Raw genomic sequence first — 19331 nt, 5'->3', positions numbered from 1 at the left:
CCGCGGGGTTGACCAGCTCTCCCAGGCAATCGGGCTTGGGTCCGATGGCCTGCAGAGTCGACCAGCTGTCCTGGAGGACTCGCGCCAAGCTCCGATGGCCCGCAGGCTCGACCACATGTCTCGTGGGACCTGGGGCCGTGTTCCAGTGCCTGCGGTGTCGAACAGCTCTCCCGGGCGACTCGGGGCCGTGTCCGATGGCCCGTGATGTCGACCAGTGTACCTGAGGACTTGCGCTCAGGTCCGATGGTCCACGGGGTCGACCAGCCTTCCCGGGCGACTCGGGCTAGGGACTGATGACCCGCACGTTAGACCAACTCTCCCAGGCGCCTCGCGCTCGGGTCCGAGGGGGCGCGGTGTCGACCAGCACTCCTTGGCGACTCGTGCTCGGTTCCGAGGGTCCACGGGGTTGACCAGCTCTCCCGGGGGATCAGGCTTGGGCCTGATGGCCTGCAGGGTTCACCAGCTCTCCCAGAGGACTCGCGCCTGGCTCCGATAGCCCGCGGGCTCCACCACATGTCTCGTGGGACCTGGGGCCGTGTTCCAGTGCCTGAGGTATCGAACAGCTCTCCAGGGCGTTCAGGCTTGTGTCCGATGGCCCGTGGGGTCGACAAGCCATCTCAGGTAACTCGGGACCGTGTCCCCGGGCCCTCAGTGTCGACCTGCTGTCCCGGGCGACTCGGGCTCGGGTACGAAGGCCCGCAGGTTCGACAAGCTGTCCCAGGTAACTCAGGCCCGTGTCCCTGGGCCCGCGGTGTCGACCAGCTGCCCTGGGCGACTCAGGCCCGTTTCCGAGGTCCTGCGTGGACGACCAGCACTCCAGGGCAACTCGCGCTCTGGTAGTGGGCCCGTGGGGTAGACCAGCTGTACCAGAGGACTCGCGCCCGGCTCCATAGCCTGCGGGGTTGACCAGCTGTCCCGGGCAATACAGGCCAGTGTCCGAGGGCCTGTGGTGTTGACAAGCAGTCCCGGGCGACTCGGGAAAAGGTCTGGGGTTCCGCAGGGTCGACCAGCTCACCCGGGCGACATGGGCCCATGTCCACAGGCCCGCACTGTCGACCAGCTCTGATGGCCACTTGCGCTGGGGTGCGAGGTCCCGTGGGGTCGACCAGATGTCCTGGGCTACTTGGGCTATTGTCCGAGGTCCCGCGGGGTCCACCAGCTCTCCCGGGCGACTCGAGCTCGGTTTCGAGGTCCCACGGGGTCCACCAGAACCCCCGGGCAACTCGCGCTCGGGTCCGAGGGCCCACGGGTTTTACCAGTTCCCCCAGGCGACTCGGGCTTGGGCCGAGTGCTCGCAGGACCGCCAGATCTCCTGGGCGACTCACGCTCGCGTCCGAGGGCCTGTGGTGTCGACCAGCACTCCTTGGTGATTCGTGCTCCGTTCCGAGGGCCCGCAGGGTTGACCCGCTCCCCCGGGTGATCGGGCTTGGGCCCAATGGCCTGCAGGGTCAACCAACAGTCCCCGAGGACGCGCTCCTGGCTCCAATGGCTCGCGGGCTCGACCACATATCTCGTGGGAGCTGGGGCCGTGTTCCAGTGCCTGCGGTGTCGAACAGCTCTCCCGGGCGTCTCGGGGCCATGTCTGAGGCCCGCGATATCAACCAACTGTACCGGACAACTCGCGCTCAGGTCCGAGGGCCCATGGGGTAGACCAGCCTTCCCGGGTGACTCCTGCTCGGGTCCGATGGCCCGCAGGGTCGACAAGCTGTCCCAGGTAACTCGGGCCCTTGTCCCTGTACCCACGGTGTCGACCAGCTGCCCTGGGCGACTCAGGACCGGGTCCGAGGTCCTTCGTGGACGACCAGGCCTCCAGGGCGACTCGCGCTCTGGTAGTGGGCCCGCCGGGTAGACCAGCTCTCCCAGAGGACTCGCGCCCGGCTCCATAGCCTGCGGGGTCGACCAGCACTCCAGGGCAACTCGCGCTCCAATAGTGGGACCACGGTGTCGACCAGCTGTGCCAGAGGACTCACGCCCGGCTCTGATTGCCCGTGGGGTCAACCAGCTGTCCCGGGTGACTCAGGCCAGTGTCCGAGGGGCCGCGATGTCGAACAGCTGCTCCAGGCAACTCGCGCTCAGGTCCGAGGGCCCGCGGGGTTGACAAGCAGTCCCGGGCGACTCGGGAACAGGTCCGTGGTTCCGCGGGGTCGACCAGCTCACCCGGGCGACACGGTCCCGGTCCGAGGGCCCACGCTGTCGAACAACTGTCCTGGGCGACTATCGCTTGGGTCTGAGGGCCCGTGGTTATGAGAAGCCCTCCCAGGCGACTCGGGTTTGGGTCTTTTGCCCGACGGGGTCGACCACCTCTCCGGCATGACAAACGCCCGCCTCCAAGGCCCCAGGGGGTCTACCAGCTGTCCTGAGCATTTCGGGCCCTTGTCCCTGGGCCCGCGGTGTCGACCAGCTGCCCTGGGCGACTCAGGCCCGGGTCCGAGGTCCTGCGTGGACGACCAGCACTCCAGGGCGACTCGCGCTCTGGTAGTGGGCCCGCCGGGTAGACCAGCTCTCCCAGAGGACTCGCGCCCGGCTCCATAGCCTGCGGGGTCGACCAGCACTCCAGGGCAACTCGCGCTCCAATAGGGGGACCACGGTGTCGACCAGCTGTGAAAGAGGACTCGCACCCGGCTCTGATTGCCCGTGGGGTCAACCAGCTGTCCCGGGTGACTCAGGCCAGTGTCCGAGGGGCCGCGATGTCGAACAGCTGCTCCAGGCAACTCGCGCTCAGGTCCGAGGGCCCGCGGGGTTGACAAGCAGTCCCGGGCGACTCCGGAACAGGTCCGTGGTTCCGCGGGGTCGACCAGCTCACCCGGGCGACACGGTCCCGGTCCGAGGTCCCACGCTGTCGAACAACTGTCCTGGGCGACTATCGCTTGGGTCTGAGGGCCCGTGGTTTTGAGAAGCACTCCCGGGCGACTCGGGTTTGGGTCTTTTGCCCCACGGGGTCGACCCCCTGTCCGGCACGACTCACGCCCGCCTCCAAGGCCCCAGGGGGTCTACCAGCTGTCCTGAGCATTTCGGGCCAGTGTCCGAGGGCCCGCGGGGTCGACCAGCTCTCCCTGGCGACTCAGGCCCGGGTCCGAGGGCCCAAGGGGTCGACCAGCTCTCCTGGACGACACGTGTCCGGCTGTGATAGCCTGCGGTTTCGACAAGCTCTCCCGGGCGACTCAGACCAGTGTCCGAGTGCCCGTGATGTCGACCAGCTCTCCTGGGCCCCTCACGTTAGGGTCCGAGGTCCTGTGAGGTCGACCAGATGTCCCGCGCTACCTGGGCTATTGTCCGAGGTCCGGCGTGGTCCACCAGCACCCCCGGGCGACTCGCGCTCGGGTCCGAGGTTCCGCGGGGTTGACCAGCTCTCCCGGGCAATCGGGCTTGGGTCCGATTGCCTGCAGAGTCGACCAGCTGTCCTGGAGGACTCGTGCCAAGCTCCGATGGCCCGCAGGCTCGACCACATGTCTCGTGGGACCTGGGGCCGTGTTCCAGTCCCTGCGGTGTCGAACAGCTCTCCCGGGCGACTCGGGGCCGTGTCCGATGGCCCGTGATGTCGACCAGTGTACCTGAGGACTTGCGCTCAGGTCCGATGGTCCACGGGGTCGACCAGCCTTCCCGGGCGACTCGGGCTAGGGTCTGATGACCCGCACGTTAGACCAACTCTCCCAGGCGCCTCGCGCTCAGGTCCGAGGGGGCGCGGTGTCGACCAGCACTCCTTGGCGACTCGTGCTCGGTTCCGAGGGTCCACGGGGTTGACCAGCTCTCCCGGGCGATCGGGCTTGGGCCTGATGGCCTGCAGGGTTCACCAGCTCTCCCAGAGGAGTCGCGCCTGGCTCCGATAGCCCGCGGGCTCCACCACATGTCTCGTGGGACCTGGGGCCGTGTTCCAGTGCCTGAGGTATCGAACAGCTCTCCAGGGCGTTCAGGCTTGTGTCCGATGGCCCGCGGGGTCGACAAGCCATCTCAGGTAACTCGGGACCGTGTCCCCGGGCCCTCAGTGTCGACCTGCTGTCCCGGGCGACTCGGGCTCGGGTACGAAGGCCCGCAGGTTCGACAAGCAGTCCCAGGTAACTCTGGCCCGTGTCCCTGGGCCCGAGGTGTCGACCAGCTGCCCTGGGCGACTCAGGCCCGTTTCCGAGGTCCTGCGTGGACGACCAGCACTCCAGGGCAACTCGCGCTCTGGTAGTGGGCCCGTGGGGTAGACCAGCTCTCCCAGAGGACTCGCGCCCGGCTCCATAGCCTGCGGGGTTGACCAGCTGTCCCGGGCAATACAGGCCAGTGTCCGAGGGCCTGTGGTGTTGACAAGCAGTCCCGGGCGACTCGGGAAAAGGTCTGGGGTTCCGCAGGGTCGACCAGCTCACCCGGGCGACATGGGACCATGTCCGCGGGCCCGCACTGTCGACCAGCTCTCGTGGCCACTTGCGCTGGGGTCCGAGGTCCCGTGGGGTCGACCAGATGTCCTGGGCTACTTGGGCTATTGTCCGAGGTCCCGCGGGGTCCACCAGCTCTCCCGGGCGACTCGAGCTCGGTTTCGAGGTCCCACTGGGTCCACCAGAACCCCCGGGCAACTCGCGCTCGGGTCCGGGGGCCCACGGGTTTGACCAGTTCCCCCAGGCGACTCGGGCTTGGGCCGAGTGCTCGCAGGACCGCCAGATCTCCTGGGCGACTCACGCTCACGTCCGAGGGCCTGTGGTGTCGACCAGCACTCCTTGGTGATTCGTGCTCCGTTCCGAGGGCCCGCAGGGTTGACCCGCTCCCCCGGGCGATCGGGCTTGGGCCCAAAGGCCTGCAGGGTCAACCAACGGTCCCGGAGGACGCGCTCCTGGCTCCAATGGCTCGCGGGCTCGACCACATATCTCGTGGGAGCTGGGGCCGTGTTCCAGTGCCTGCGGTGTCGAACAGCTCTCCCGGGCGTCTCGGGGCCATGTCTGAGGCCCGCGATATCAACCAACTGTACCGGACAACTCGCGCTCAGGTCCGAGGGCCCATGGGGTAGACCAGCCTTCCCGGGTGACTCCGGGTCGGGTCCGATGGCCCGCAGGGTCGACAAGCTGTCCCAGGTAACTCGGGCCCTTGTCCCTGGGCCCACGGTGTCGACCAGCTGCCCTGGGCGACTCAGGCCCGGGTCCGAGGTCCTGCGTGGACGACCAGCACTCCAGGGCGACTCGTGCTCTGGTAGTGGGCCCGCCGCGTAGACCAGCTCTCCCAGAGGACTCGCGCCCGGCTCCATAGCCTGCGGGGTCGACCAGCACTCCAGGGCAACTCGCGCTCCAATAGTGGGACCACGGTGTCGACCAGCTGTGCCAGAGGACTCGCGCCCGGCTCTGATTGCCCGTGGGGTCAACCAGCTGTCCCGGGTGACTCAGGCCAGTGTCCGAGGGGCCGCGATGTCGAACAGCTGCTCCAGGCAACTCGCGCTCAGGTCCGAGGGCCCGCGGGGTTGACAAGCAGTCCCGGGCGACTCGGGAACAGGTCCGTGGTTCCGCGGGGTCGACCAGCTCACCCGGGCGACACGGTCCCGGTCCGAGGGCCCACGCTGTCGAACAACTGTCCTGGGCGACTATCGCTTGGGTCTGAGGGCCCGTGGATTTGACAAGCCCTCCCGGGCGACTCGGGTTTGGGTCTTTTGCCCCACGGGGTCGACCACCTGTCCGGCACGACTCACGCACGACTCCAAGGCCCCAGGGGGTCTACCAGCTGTCCTGAGCATTTCGGGCCAGGGTCCGAGGGCCCGCGGGGTCGACCAGCTCTCCCTGGCGACTCAGGCCCGTGTCCGAGGGCCCAAGGGGTCGACCAGCTCTCCTGGACGACACGTGTCCGGCTGTGATAGCCTGCGGTTTCGACAAGCTCTCCCGGGCGACTCAGACCAGTGTCCGAGTGCCCGTGATGTCGACCAGCTCTCCTGGGCCACTCACGTTAGTGTCCGAGGTCCTGTGAGGTCGACCAGATGTCCCGCGCTACCTGGGCTATTGTCCGAGGTCCGGCGTGGTCCACCAGCACCCCCGGGCGACTCGCGCTCGGGTCCGAGGGTCCGCGGGGTTGACCAGCTCTCCCGGGCAATCGGGCTTGGGTCCGATGGCCTGCAGAGTCGACCAGCTGTCCTGGAGGACTCGCGCCAAGCTCCGATGGCCCGCAGGCTCGACCACATGTCTCGTGGGACCTGGGGCCGTGTTCCAGTGCCTGCGGTGTCGAACAGCTCTCCCGGGCGACTCGGGGCCGTGTCCGATGGCCCGTGATGTCGACCAGTGTACCTGAGGACTTGCGCTCAGGTCCGATGGTCCACGGGGTCGACCAGCCTTCCCGGGCGACTCGGGCTAGGGTCTGATGACCTGCACGTTAGACCAACTCTCCCAGGCGCCTCGCGCTCGGGTCCGAGGGGGCGCGGTGTCGACCAGCACTCCTTGGCGACTCGTGCTCGGTTCCGAGGGTCCACGGGGTTGACCAGCTCTCCCGGGGGATCAGGCTTGGGCCTGATGGCCTGCAGGGTTCACCAGCTCTCCCAGAGGACTCGCGCCTGGCTCCGATAGCCCGCGGGCTCCACCACATGTCTCGTGGGACCTGGGGCCGTGTTCCAGGGCCTGAGGTATCGAACAGCTCTCCAGGGCGTTCAGGCTTGTGTCCGATGGCCCGCGGGGTCGACAAGCCATCTCAGGTAACTCGGGACCGTGTCCCCGGGCCCTCAGTGTCGACCTGCTGTCCCGGGCGACTCGGGCTCGGGTACGAAGGCCCGCAGGTTCGACAAGCTGTCCCAGGTAACTCAGGCCCGTGTCCCAGGGCCCGCGGTGTCGACCAGCTGCCCTGGGCGACTCAGGCCCGTTTCCGAGGTCCTGCGTGGACGACCAGCACTCCAGGGCAACTCGCGCTCTGGTAGTGGGCCCGTGGGGTAGACCAGCTGTACCAGAGGACTCGCGCCCGGCTCCATAGCCTGCGGGGTTGACCAGCTGTCCCGGGCAATACAGGCCAGTGTCCGAGGGCCTGTGGTGTTGACAAGCAGTCCCGGGCGACTCGGGAAAAGGTCTGGGGTTCCGCAGGGTCGACCAGCTCACCCGGGCGACATGGGCCCATGTCCGCGGGCCCGCACTGTCGACCAGCTCTCGTGGCCACTTGCGCTGGGGTGCGAGGTCCCGTGGGGTCGACCAGATGTCCTGGGCTACTTGGGCTATTGTCCGAGGTCCCGCGGGGTCCACCAGCTCTCCCGGGCGACTCGAGCTCGGTTTCGAGGTCCCACGGGGTCCACCAGAACCCCCGGGCAACTCGCGCTCGGGTCCGAGGGCACACGGGTTTGACCAGTTCCCCCAGGCGACTCGGGCTTGGGCCAAGTGCTCGCAGGACCGCCAGATCTCCTGGGCGACTCACGCTCGCGTCCGAGGGCCTGTGGTGTCGACCAGCACTCCTTGGTGATTCGTGCTCCGTTCCGAGGGCCCGCAGGGTTGACCCGCTCCCCCGGGCGATCGGGCTTGGGCCCAATGGCCTGCAGGGTCAACCAACGGTCCCGGAGGACTCGCTCCTGGCTCCAATGGCTCGGGGGCTCGACCACATATCTCGTGGGAGCTGGGGCCGTGTTCCAGTGCCTGCGGTGTCGAACAGCTCTCCCGGGCGTCTCGGGGCCATGTCTGAGGCCCGCGATATCAACCAACTGTACCGGACAACTCGCGCTCAGGTCCGAGGGCCCATGGGGTAGACCAGCCTTCCCGGGTGACTCCGGCTCGGGTCCGATGGCCCGCAGGGTCGACAAGCTGTCCCAGGTAACTCGGGCCATTGGCCCTGGGCCCACGGTGTCGACCAGCTGCCCTGGGCGACTCAGGCCCGGGTCCGAGGTCCTGCGTGGACGACCAGCCCTCCAGGGCGATTCGCGCTCTGGTAGTGGGCCCGCCGGTTAGACCAGCTCTCCCAGAGGACTCGCGCCCGGTTCCATAGCCTGCGGGGTCGACCAGCACTCCAGGGCAACTCGCGATCCAATAGTGGGACCACGGTGTCGACCAGCTGTGCCAGAGGACTCGCGCCCGGCTCTGATTGCCCGTGGGGTCAACCAGCTCTCCCGGGTGACTCAGGCCAGTGTCCGAGGGGCCGCGATGTCGAACAGCTGCTCCAGGCAACTCGCGCTCAGGTCCGAGGGCCCGCGGGGTGACAAGCAGTCCCGGGCGACTCGGGAACAGGTCCGTGGTTCCGCAGGGTCGACCAGCTCACCCGGGCGACACGGTCCCGGTCCGAGGGCCCACGCTGTCGAACAACTGTCCTGGGCGACTATCGCTTGGGTCTGAGGGCCCGTGGATTTGACAAGCCCTCCCGGGCGACTCGGGTTTGGGTCTTTTGCCCCACGGGGTCGACCACCTGTCCGGCATGACTCACGCCCGCCTCCAAGGCCCCAGGTGGTCTACAAGCTGTCCTGAGCATTTCGGGCCAGTGTCCGAGGGCCCGCGGGGTCGACCAGCTCTCCCTGGCGACTCAGGCCCGGGTCCGAGGGCCCAAGGGGTCGACCAGCTCTCCTGGACGACACGTGTCCGGCTGTGATAGCCTGCGGTTTCGACAAGCTCTCCCGGGCGACTCAGACCAGTGTCCGAGTGCCCGTGATGTCGACCAGCTCTCCTGGGCCACTCACGTAAGGGTCCGAGGTCCTGTGAGGTCGACCAGATGTCCCGCGCTACCTGGGCTATTGTCCGAGGTCCGGCGTGGTCCACCAGCACCCCCGGGCGACTCGCGCTCGGGTCCGAGGTTCCGCGGGGTTGACCAGCTCTCCCGGGCAATCGGGCTTGGGTCCGATGGCCTGCAGAGTCGACCAGCTGTCCTGGAGGACTCGCGCCAAGCTCCGATGGCCCGCAGGCTCGACCACATGTCTCGTGGGACCTGGGGCCGTGTTCCAGTGCCTGCGGTGTCGAACAGCTCTCCCGGGCGACTCGGGGCCGTGTCCGATGGCCCGTGATGTCGACCAGTGTACCTGAGGACTTGCGCTCAGGTCCGATGGTCCACGGGGTCGACCAGCCTTCCCGGGCGACTCGGGCTAGGGTCTGATGACCCGCACGTTAGACCAACTCTCCCAGGCGCCTCGCGCTCGGGTCCGAGGGGGCGCGGTGTCGACCAGCACTCCTTGGCGACTCGTGCTCGGTTCCGAGGGTCCACGGGGTTGACCAGCTCTCCCGGGCGATCGGGCTTGGGCCTGATGGCCTGCAGGGTTCACCAGCTCTCCCAGAGGACTCGCGCCTGGCTCCGATAGCCCGCGGGCTCCACCACATGTCTCGTGGGACCTGGGGCCGTGTTCCAGTGCCTGAGGTATCGAACAGCTCTCCAGGGCGCTCAGGCTTGTGTCCGATGGCCCGCGGGGTCGACAAGCCATCTCAGGTAACTCGGGACCGTGTCCCCGGGCCCTCAGTGTCGACCTGCTGTCCCGGGCGACTCGGGCTCCGGTACGAAGGCCCCCAGGTTCGACAAGCTGTCCCAGGTAACTCAGGCCCGTGTCCCTGGGCCCGCGGTGTCGACCAGCTGCCCTGGGCGACTCAGGCCCGTTTCCGAGGTCCTGCGTGGACGACCAGCACTCCAGGGCAACTCGCGCTCTGGTAGTGGGCCCGTGGGGTAGACCAGCTGTACCAGAGGACTCGCGCCCGGCTCCATAGCCTGCGGGGTTGACCAGCTGTCGCGGGCAATACAGGCCAGTGTCCGAGGGCCTGTGGTGTTGACAAGCAGTCCCGGGCGACTCGGGAAAAGGTCTGGGGTTCCGTAGGGTCGACCAGCTCACCCGGGCGACATGGGCCCATGTCCGCGGGCCCGCACTGTCGACCAGCTCTCGTGGCCACTTGCGCTGGGGTCCGAGGTCCCGTGGGGTCGACCAGATGTCCTGGGCTACTTGGGCTATTGTCCGAGGTCCCGCGGGATCCACCAGATCTCCCGGGCGACTCGAGCTCGGTTTCGAGGTCCCACGGGGTCCACCAGAACCCCCGGGCAACTCGCGCTCGGATCCGAGGGCCCACGGGTTTGACCAGTTCCCCCAGGCGACTCGGGCTTGGGCCGAGTGCTCGCAGGACCGCCAGATCTCCTGGGCGACTCACGCTCGCATCCGAGGGCCTGTGGTGTCGACCAGCACTCCTTGGTGATTCGTGCTCCGTTCCGAGGGCCCGCAGGGTTGACCCGCTCCCCCGGGCGATCGGGCTTGGGCCCAATGGCCTGCAGGATCAACCAACGGTCCCGGAGGACTCGCTCCTGGCTCCAATGGCTCGGGGGCTCACCACATATCTCGTGGGAGCTGGGGCCGTGTTCCAGTGCCTGCGGTGTCGAACAGCTCTCCCGGGCGTCTCGGGGCCATGTCTGAGGCCCGCGATATCAACCAACTGTACCGGACAACTCGCGCTCAGGTCCGAGGGCCCATGGGGTAGACCAGCCTTCCCGGGTGACTCCGGCTCGGGTCCGATGGCCCGCAGGGTCGACAAGCTGTCCCAGGTAACTCGGGCCCTTGGCCCTGGGCCCACGGTGTCGACCAGCTGCCCTGGGCCACTCAGGCCCGGGTCCGAGGTCCTGCGTGGACGACCAGCACTCCAGGGCGACTCGTGCTCTGGTAGTGGGCCCGCCGCGTAGACCAGCTCTCCCAGAGGACTCGCGCCCGGCTCCATAGCCTGCGGGGTCGACCAGCACTCCAGGGCATCTCGCGCTCCAATAGTGGGACCACGGTGTCGACCAGCTGTGCCAGAGGACTCGCGCCCGGCTCTGATTGCCCGTGGGGTCAACCAGCTGTCCCGGGTGACTCAGGCCAGTGTCCGAGGGGCCGCGATGTCGAACAGCTGCTCCAGGCAACTCGCGCTCAGGTCCGAGGGCCCGCGGGGTTGACAAGCAGTCCCGGGCGACTCGGGAACAGGTCCGTGGTTCCGCGGGGTCGACCAGCTCACCCGGGCGACACGGTCCCGGTCCGAGGGCCCACGCTGTCGAACAACTGTCCTGGGCGACTATCGCTTGGGTCTGAGGGCCCGTGGATTTGACAAGCCCTCCCGGGCGACTCGGGTTTGGGTCTTTTGCCCCACGGGGTCGACCACCTGTCCGGCATGACTCACGCCCGCCTCCAAGGCCCCAGGGGGTCTACCAGCTGTCCTGAGCATTTCGGGCCAGTGTCCGAGGGCCCGCGGGGTCGACCAGCTCTCCCTGGCGACTCAGGCCCGGGTCCGAGGGCCCAAGAGGTCGACCAGCTCTCCTGGACGACACGTGTCCGGCTGTGATAGCCTGCGGTTTCGACAAGCTCTCCCGGGCGACTCAGACCAGTGTCCGAGTGCCCGTGATGTCGACCAGCTCTCCTGGGCCACTCACGTAAGGGTCCGAGGTCCTGTGAGGTCGACCAGATGTCCCGCGCTACCTGGGCTATTGTCCGAGGTCCGGCGTGGTCCACCAGCACCCCCGGGCGACTCGCGCTCGGGTCCGAGGGTCCGCGGGGTTGACCAGCTCTCCCGGGCAATCGGGCTTGGGTCCGATGGCCTGCAGAGTCGACCAGCTGTCCTGGAGGACTCGCGCCAAGCTCCGATGGCCCGCAGGCTCGACCACATGTCTCGTGGGACCTGGGGCCGTGTTCCAGTGCCTGCGGTGTCGAACAGCTCTCCCGGGTGACTCGGGGCCGTGTCCGATGGCCCGTGATGTCGACCAGGGTACCTGAGGACTTGCGCTCAGGTCCGATGGTCTACGGGGCCGACCAGCCTTCCCGGGCGACTCGGGCTAGGGTCTGATGACCCGCACGTTAGACCAACTCTCCCAGGCGCCTCGCGCTCGGGTCCGAGGGGGCGCAGTGTCGACCAGCACTCCTTGGCGACTCGTGCTCGGTACCGAGGGTCCACGGGGTTGACCAGCTCTCCCGGGCGATCGGGCTTGGGCCTGATGGCCTGCAGGGTTCACCAGCTCTCCCAGAGGACTCGCGCCTGGCTCCGATAGCCCGCGGGCTCCACCACATGTCTCGTGGGACCTGGGGCCGTGTTCCAGTGCCTGAGGTATCGAACAGCTCTCCAGGGCGCTCAGGCTTGTGTCCGATGGCCCGCGGGGTCGACAAGCCATCTCAGGTAACTCGGGACCGTGTCCCCGGGCCCTCAGTGTCGACCTGCTGTCCCGGGCGACTCGGGCTCGGGTACGAAGGCCCGCAGGTTCGACAAGCTGTCCCAGGTAACTCAGGCCCGTGTCCCTGGGCCCGCGGTGTCGACCAGCTGCCCTGGGCGACTCAGGCCCGTTTCCGAGGTCCTGCGTGGACGACCAGCACTCCAGGGCAACTCGCGCTCTGGTAGTGGGCCCATGGGGTAGACCAGCTGTACCAGAGGACTCGCGCCCGGCTCCATAGCCTGCGGGGTTGACCAGCTGTCGCGGGCAATACAGGCCAGTGTCCGAGGGCCTGTGGTGTTGACAAGCAGTCCCGGGCGACTCGGGAAAAGGTCTGGGGTTCCGCAGGGTCGACCAGCTCACCCGGGCGACATGGGCCCATGTCCGCGGGCCCGCACTGTCGACCAGCTCTCGTGGCCACTTGCGCTGGGGTCCGAGGTCCCGTGGGGTCGACCAGATGTCCTGGGCTACTTGGGCTATTGTCCGAGGTCCCGCGTGGTCCACCAGCTCTCCCGGGCGACTCGAGCTCGGTTTCGAGGTCCCACGGGGTTCACCAGAACCCCCGGGCAACTCGCGCTCGGGTCCGAGGGCCCACGGGTTTGACCAGTTCCCCCAGGCGACTCGGGCTTGGGCCGAGTGCTCGCAGGACCGCCAGATCTCCTGGGCGACTCACGCTCGCGTCCGAGGGCCTGTGGTGTCGACCAGCTCTCCTTGGTGATTCGTGCTCCGTTCCGAGGGCCCGCAGGGTTGACCCGCTCCCCCGGGCGATCGGGCTTGGGCCCAATGGCCTGCAGGGTCAACCAACGGTCCCGGAGTACTCGCTCCTGGCTCCAATGGCTCGGGGGCTCGACCACATATCTCGTGGGAGCTGGGGCCGTGTTCCAGTGCCTGCGGTGTCGAACAGCTCTCCCGGGCGTCTCGGGGCCATGTCTGAGGCCCGCGATATCAACCAACTGTACCGGACAACTCGCGCTCAGGTCCGAGGGCCCATGGGGTAGACCAGCCTTCCCGGGTGACTTCGGCTCGGGTCCGATGGCCCGCAGGGTCGACAAGCTGTCCCAGGTAACTCGGGCCCTTGTCCCTGGGCCCACGATGATGACCAGCTGCCCTGGGCGACTCAGGCCCGGGTCCGAGGTCCTGCGTGGACGACCAGCCCTCCAGGGCGATTCGCGCTCTGGTAGTGGGCCCGCCGGTTAGACCAGCTCTCCCAGAGGACTCGCGCCCGGTTCCATAGCCTGCGGGGTCGACCAGCACTCCAGGGCAACTCGCGATCCAATAGTGGGACCACGGTGTCGACCAGCTGTGCCGGAGGACTCGCGCCCGGCTCTGATTGCCCGTGGGGTCAACCAGCTGTCCCGGGTGACTCAGGCCAGTGTCCGAGGGGCCGCGATGTCGAACAGCTGCTCCAGGCAACTCGCGCTCAGGTCCGAGGGCCCGCGGGGTGACAAGCAGTCCCGGGCGACTCGGGAACAGGTCCGTGGTTCCGCAGGGTCGACCAGCTCACCCGGGCGACACGGTCCCGGTCCGAGGGCCCACGCTGTCGAACAACTGTCCTGGGCGACTATCGCTTGGGTCTGAGGGCCCGTGGATTTGACAAGCCCTCCCGGGCGACTCGGGTTTGGGTCTTTTGCCCCACGGGGTCGACCACCTGTCCGGCATGACTCACGCCCACCTCCAAGGCCCCAGGTGGTCTACAAGCTGTCCTGAGCATTTCGGGCCAGTGTCCGAGGGCCCGCGGGGTCGACCAGCTCTCCCTGGCGACTCAGGCCCGGGTCCGAGGGCCCAAGGGGTCGACCAGCTCTCCTGGACGACACGTGTCCGGCTGTGATAGCCTGCGGTTTGGACAAGCTCTCCCGGGCGACTCAGACCAGTGTCCGAGTGCCCGTGATGTCGACCAGCTCTCCTGGGCCACTCACGTTAGTGTCCGAGGTCCTGTGAGGTCGACCAGATGTCCCGCGCTACCTGGGCTATTGTCCGAGGTCCGGCGTGGTCCACCAGCACCCCCGGGCGACTCGCGCTCGGGTCCGAGGGTCCGCGGGGTTGACCAGCTCTCCTGGGCAATCGGGCTTGGGTCCGATGGCCTGCAGAGTCGACCAGCTGTCCTGGAGGACTCGCGCCAAGCTCCGATGGCCCGCAGGCTCGACCACATGTCTCGTGGGACCTGGGGCCGTGTTCCAGTGCCTGCGGTGTCGAACAGCTCTCCCGGGCGACTCGGGGCCGTGTCCGATGGCCCGTGATGTCGACCAGTGTACCTGAGGACTTGCGCTCAGGTCCGATGGTCCACGGGGTCGACCAGCCTTCCCGGGCGACTCGGGCTAGGGTCTGATGACCCGCACGTTAGACCAACTCTCCCAGGCGCCTCGCGCTCGGGTCCGAGGGGGCGCGGTGTCGACCAGCACTCCTTGGCGACTCGTGCTCGGTTCCGAGGGTCCACGGGGTTGACCAGCTCTCCCGGGCGATCGGGCTTGGGCCTGATGGCCTGCAGGGTTCACCAGCTCTCCCAGAGGACTCGCGCCTGGCTCCGATAGCCCGCGGGCTCCACCACATGTCTCGTGGGACCTGGGGCCGTGTTCCAGTGCCTGAGGTATCGAACAGCTCTCCAGGGCGCTCAGGCTTGTGTCCGATGGCCCGCGGGGTCGACAAGCCATCTCAGGTAACTCGGGACCGTGTCCCCGGGCCCTCAGTGTCGACCTGCTGTCCCGGGCGACTCGGGCTCGGGTACGAAGGCCCGCAGGTTCGACAAGCTGTCCCAGGTAACTCAGGCCCGTGTCCCTGGGCCCGCGGTGTCGACCAGCTGCCCTGGGCGACTCAGGCCCGTTTCCGAGGTCCTGCGTGGACGACCAGCACTCCAGGGCAACTCGCGCTCTGGTAGTGGGCCCGTGGGGTAGACCAGCTGTACCAGAGGACTCGCGCCCGGCTCCATAGCCTGCGGGGTTGACCAGCTGTCCCGGGCAATACAGGCCAGTGTCCGAGGGCCTGTGGTGTTGACAAGCAGTCCCGGGCGACTCGGGAAAAGGTCTGGGGTTCCGCAGGGTCGACCAGCTCACCCGGGCGACATGGGCCCATGTCCGCGGGCCCGCACTGTCGACCAGCTCTCGTGGCCACTTGCGCTGGGGTCCGAGGTCCCGTGGGGTCGACCAGATGTCCTGGGCTACTTGGGCTATTGTCCGAGGTCCCGCGAGATCCACCAGATCTCCCGGGCGACTCGAGCTCGGTTTCGAGGTCCCACGGGGTCCACCAGAACCCCCGGGCAACTCGCGCTCGGATCCGAGGGCCCACGGGTTTGACCAGTTCCCCCAGGCGACTCGGGCTTGGGCCGAGTGCTCGCAGGACCGCCAGATCTCCTGGGCGACTCACGCTCGCATCCGAGGGCCTGTGGTGTCGACCAGCACTCCTTGGTGATTCGTGCTCCGTTCCGAGGGCCCGCAGGGTTGACCCGCTCCCCCGGGCGATCGGGCTTGGGCCCAATGGCCTGCAGGATCAACCAACGGTCCCGGAGGACTCGCTCCTGGCTCCAATGGCTCGCGGGCTCGACCACATATCTCGTGGGAGCTGGGGCCGTGTTCCAGTGCCTGCGGTGTCGAACAGCTCTCCCGGGCGTCTCGGGGCCATGTCTGAGGCCCGCGATATCAACCAACTGTACCGGACAACTCGCGCTCAGGTCCGAGGGCCCATGGGGTAGACCAGCCTTCCCGGGTGACTCCGGCTCGGGTCCGATGGCCCGCAGCGTCGAAAAGCTGTCCCAGGTAACTCGGGCCCTTGTCCCTGGGCCCACGGTGTCGACCAGCTGCCCTGGGCGACTCAGGCCTGGGTCCGAGGTTCTGCGTGGACGACCAGCCCTCCAGGATGACTCGCGATCTGGTAGTGGGCCCTCAGGGTAGACCAGCTCTCCCAGAGGACTCGCGCCCGGCTCCATAGCCTGCGGGGTCGACCAGCACACCAGGGCAACTCGCGCTCCAATAGTGGGACCACGGTGTCGACCAGCTGTGCCAGAGGACTCACGCCCGGCTCTGATTGCCCGTGGGGTCAACCAGCTGTCCCGGGTGACTCAGGCCAGTGTCCGAGGGGCCGCGATGTCGAACAGCTGCTCCAGGCAACTCGCGCTCAGGTCCGAGGGCCCGCGGGGTTGACAAGCAGTCCCGGGCGACTCGGGAACAGGTCCGTGGTTCCGCGGGGTCGACCAGCTCACCCGGGCGACACGGTCCCGGTCCGAGGGCCCACGCTGTCGAACAACTGTCCTGGGCGACTATCGCTTGGGTCTGAGGGCCCGTGGTTATGAGAAGCCCTCCCAGGCGACTCGGGTTTGGGTCTTTTGCCCGACGGGGTCGACCACCTCTCCGGCATGACACACGCCCGCCTCCAAGGCCCCAGGGGGTCTACCAGCTGTCCTGAGCATTTCGGGCCCTTGTCCCTGGGCCCACGGTGTCGACCAGCTGCCCTGGGCCACTCAGGCCCTGGTCCGAGGTCGTGCGTGGACGACCAGCCCTCCAGGGCGACTCGCGCTCTGGTAGTGGGCCCGCCGGGTAGACCAGCTCTCCCAGAGGACTCGCGCCCGGCTCCATAGCCTGCGGGGTCGACCAGCACTCCAGGGCATCTCGCGCTCCAATAGTGGGACCACGGTGTCGACCAGTTGTGCCAGAGGACTCGCACCCGGCTCTGATTGCCCGTGGGGTCAACCAGCTGTCCCGGGTGACTCAGGCCAGTGTCCGAGGGGCCGCGATGTCGAACAGCTGCTCCAGGCAACTCGCGCTCAGGTCCGAGGGCCCGCGGGGTTGACAAGCAGTCCCGGGCGACTCCGGAACAGGTCCGTGGTTGCGCGGGGTCGACCAGCTCACCCGGGCGACACGGTCCCGGTCAGAGGTCCCACGCTGTCGAACAACTGTCCTGGGCGACTATCGCTTGGGTCTGAGGGCCCGTGGTTTTGAGAAGCCCTCCCGGGCGACTCGGGTTTGGGTCTTTTGCCCCACGGGGTCGACCCCCTGTCCGGCACGACTCACGCCCGCCTCCAAGGCCCCAGGGGGTCTACCAGCTGTCCTGAGCATTTCGGGCCAGTTGCCGAGGGCCCGCGGGGTCGACCAGCTCTCCCTGGCGACTCAGGCCCGGGTCCGAGGGCCCAAGGGGTCGACCAGCTCTCCTGGACGACACGTGTCCGGCTGTGATAGCCTGCGGTTTCGACAAGCTCTCCCGGGCGACTCAGACCAGTGTCCGAGTGCCCGTGATGTCGACCAGCTCTCCTGGGCCACTCACGTTAGTGTCCGAGGTCCTGTGAGGTCGACCAGATGTCCCGCGCTACCTGGGCTATTGTCCGAGGTCCGGCGTGGTCCACCAGCACCCCCGGGCGACTCGCGCTCGGGTCCGAGGTTCCGCGGGGTTGACCAGCTCTCCCGGGCAATCGGGCTTGGGTCCGATTGCCTGCAGAGTCAACCAGCTGTCCTGGAGGACTCGTGCCAAGCTCCGATGGCCCGCAGGCTCGACCACATGTCTCGTGGGACCTGGGGCCGTGTTCCAGTCCCTGCGGTGTCGAACAGCTCTCCCGGGCGACTCGGGGCCGTGTCCGATGGCCCGTGATGTCGACCAGTGTACCTGAGGACTTGCGCTCAGGTCCGATGGTCCACGGGGTCGACCAGCCTTCCCGGGCGACTCGGGCTAGGGTCTGATGACCCGCACGTTAGACCAACTCTCCCAGGCGCCTCGCGCTCGGGTCCGAGGGGGCGCGGTGTCGACCAGCACTCCTTGGCGACTCGTGCTCGGTTCCGAGGGTCCACAGGGTTGACCAGCTCTCCCGGGGGATCGGGCTTGGGCCTGATGGCCTGCAGGGTTCACCAGCTCTCCCAGAGGACTCGCGCCTGGCTCCGATAGCCCGCGGGCTCCACCACATGTCTCGTGGGACCTGGGGCCGTGTTCCAGTGCCTGAGGTATCGAACAGCTCTCCAGGGCGTTCAGGCTTGTGTCCGATGGCCCGCGGGGTCGACAAGCCATCTCAGGTAACTCGGGACCGTGTCCCCGGGCCCTCAGTGTCGACCTGCTGTCCCGGGCGACTCGGGCTCGGGTACGAAGGCCCGCAGGTTCGACAAGCAGTCCCAGGTAACTCAGGCCCGTGTCCCTGGGCCCGAGGTGTCGACCAGCTGCCCTGGGCGACTCAGGCCCGTTTCCGAGGTCCTGCGTGGACGACCAGCACTCCAGGGCAACTCGCGCTCTGGTAGTGGGCCCGTGGGTTAGACCAGCTGTACCAGAGGACTCGCGCCCGGCTCCATAGCCTGCGGGGTTGACCAGCTGTCCCGGGCAATACAGGCCAGTGTCCGAGGGCCTGTGGTGTTGACAAGCAGTCCCGGGCGACTCGGGAAAAGGTCTGGGGTTCCGCAGGGTCGACCAGCTCACCCGGGCGACATGGGCCCATGTCCGCGGGCCCGCACTGTCGACCAGCTCTCGTGGCCACTTGCGCTGGGGTCCGAGGTCCCGTGGGGTCGACCAGATGTCCTGGGCTACTTGGGCTATTGTCCGAGGTCCCGCGGGGTCCACCAGCTCCCCGGGCGACTCGAGCTCGGTTTCGAGGTCCCACGGGGTCAACCAGAACCCCCGGGCAACTCGCGCTCGGGTCCGGGGGCCCACGGGTTTGACCAGTTCCCCCAGGCGACTCGGGCTTGGGCCGAGTGCTCGCAGGACCGCCAGATCTCCTGGGCGACTCACGCTCGCGTCCGAGGGCCTGTGGTGTCGACCAGCACTCCTTGGTGATTCGTGCTCCGTTCCGAGGGCCCGCAGGGTTGACCCGCTCCCCCGGGCGATCGGGCTTGGGCCCAATGGCCTGCAGGGTCAACCAACGGTCCCGGAGGACGCGCTCCGGGCTCCAATGGCTCGCGGGCTCGACCACATATCTCGTGGGAGCTGAGGCCGTGTTCCAGTGCCTGCGGTGTCGAACAGCTCTCCCGGGCGTCTCGGGGCCATGTCTGAGGCCCGCGATATCAACCAACTGTACCGGACAACTCGCGCTCAGGTCCGAGGGCCCATGGGGTAGACCAGCCTTCCCGGGTGACTCCGGCTCGGGTCCGATGGCCCGCAGGGTCGACAAGCTGTCCCAGGTAACTCGGGCCCTTGTCCCTGGGCCCACGGTGTCGACCAGCTGCCCTGGGCCACTCAGGCCCGGGTCCGAGGTCCTGCGTGGACGACCAGCACTCCAGGGCGACTCGTGCTCTGGTAGTGGGCCCGCCGCGTAGACCAGCTCTCCCAGAGGACTCGCGCCCGGCTCCATAGCCTGCGGGGTCGACCAGCACTCCAGGGCAACTCGCGCTCCAATAGTG

This window comes from Sus scrofa, chromosome 9 (genome assembly GCF_054392235.1).
Source record: "Sus scrofa isolate SSC_HxYL_T2T_F1_AM1 chromosome 9, Sscrofa_HxYL_maternal_Yorkshire_Landrace_v2.0, whole genome shotgun sequence".
Classification (NCBI taxonomy): domain Eukaryota; kingdom Metazoa; phylum Chordata; class Mammalia; order Artiodactyla; family Suidae; genus Sus; species Sus scrofa.
Note: the sequence above shows the minus strand (reverse complement) of the source record.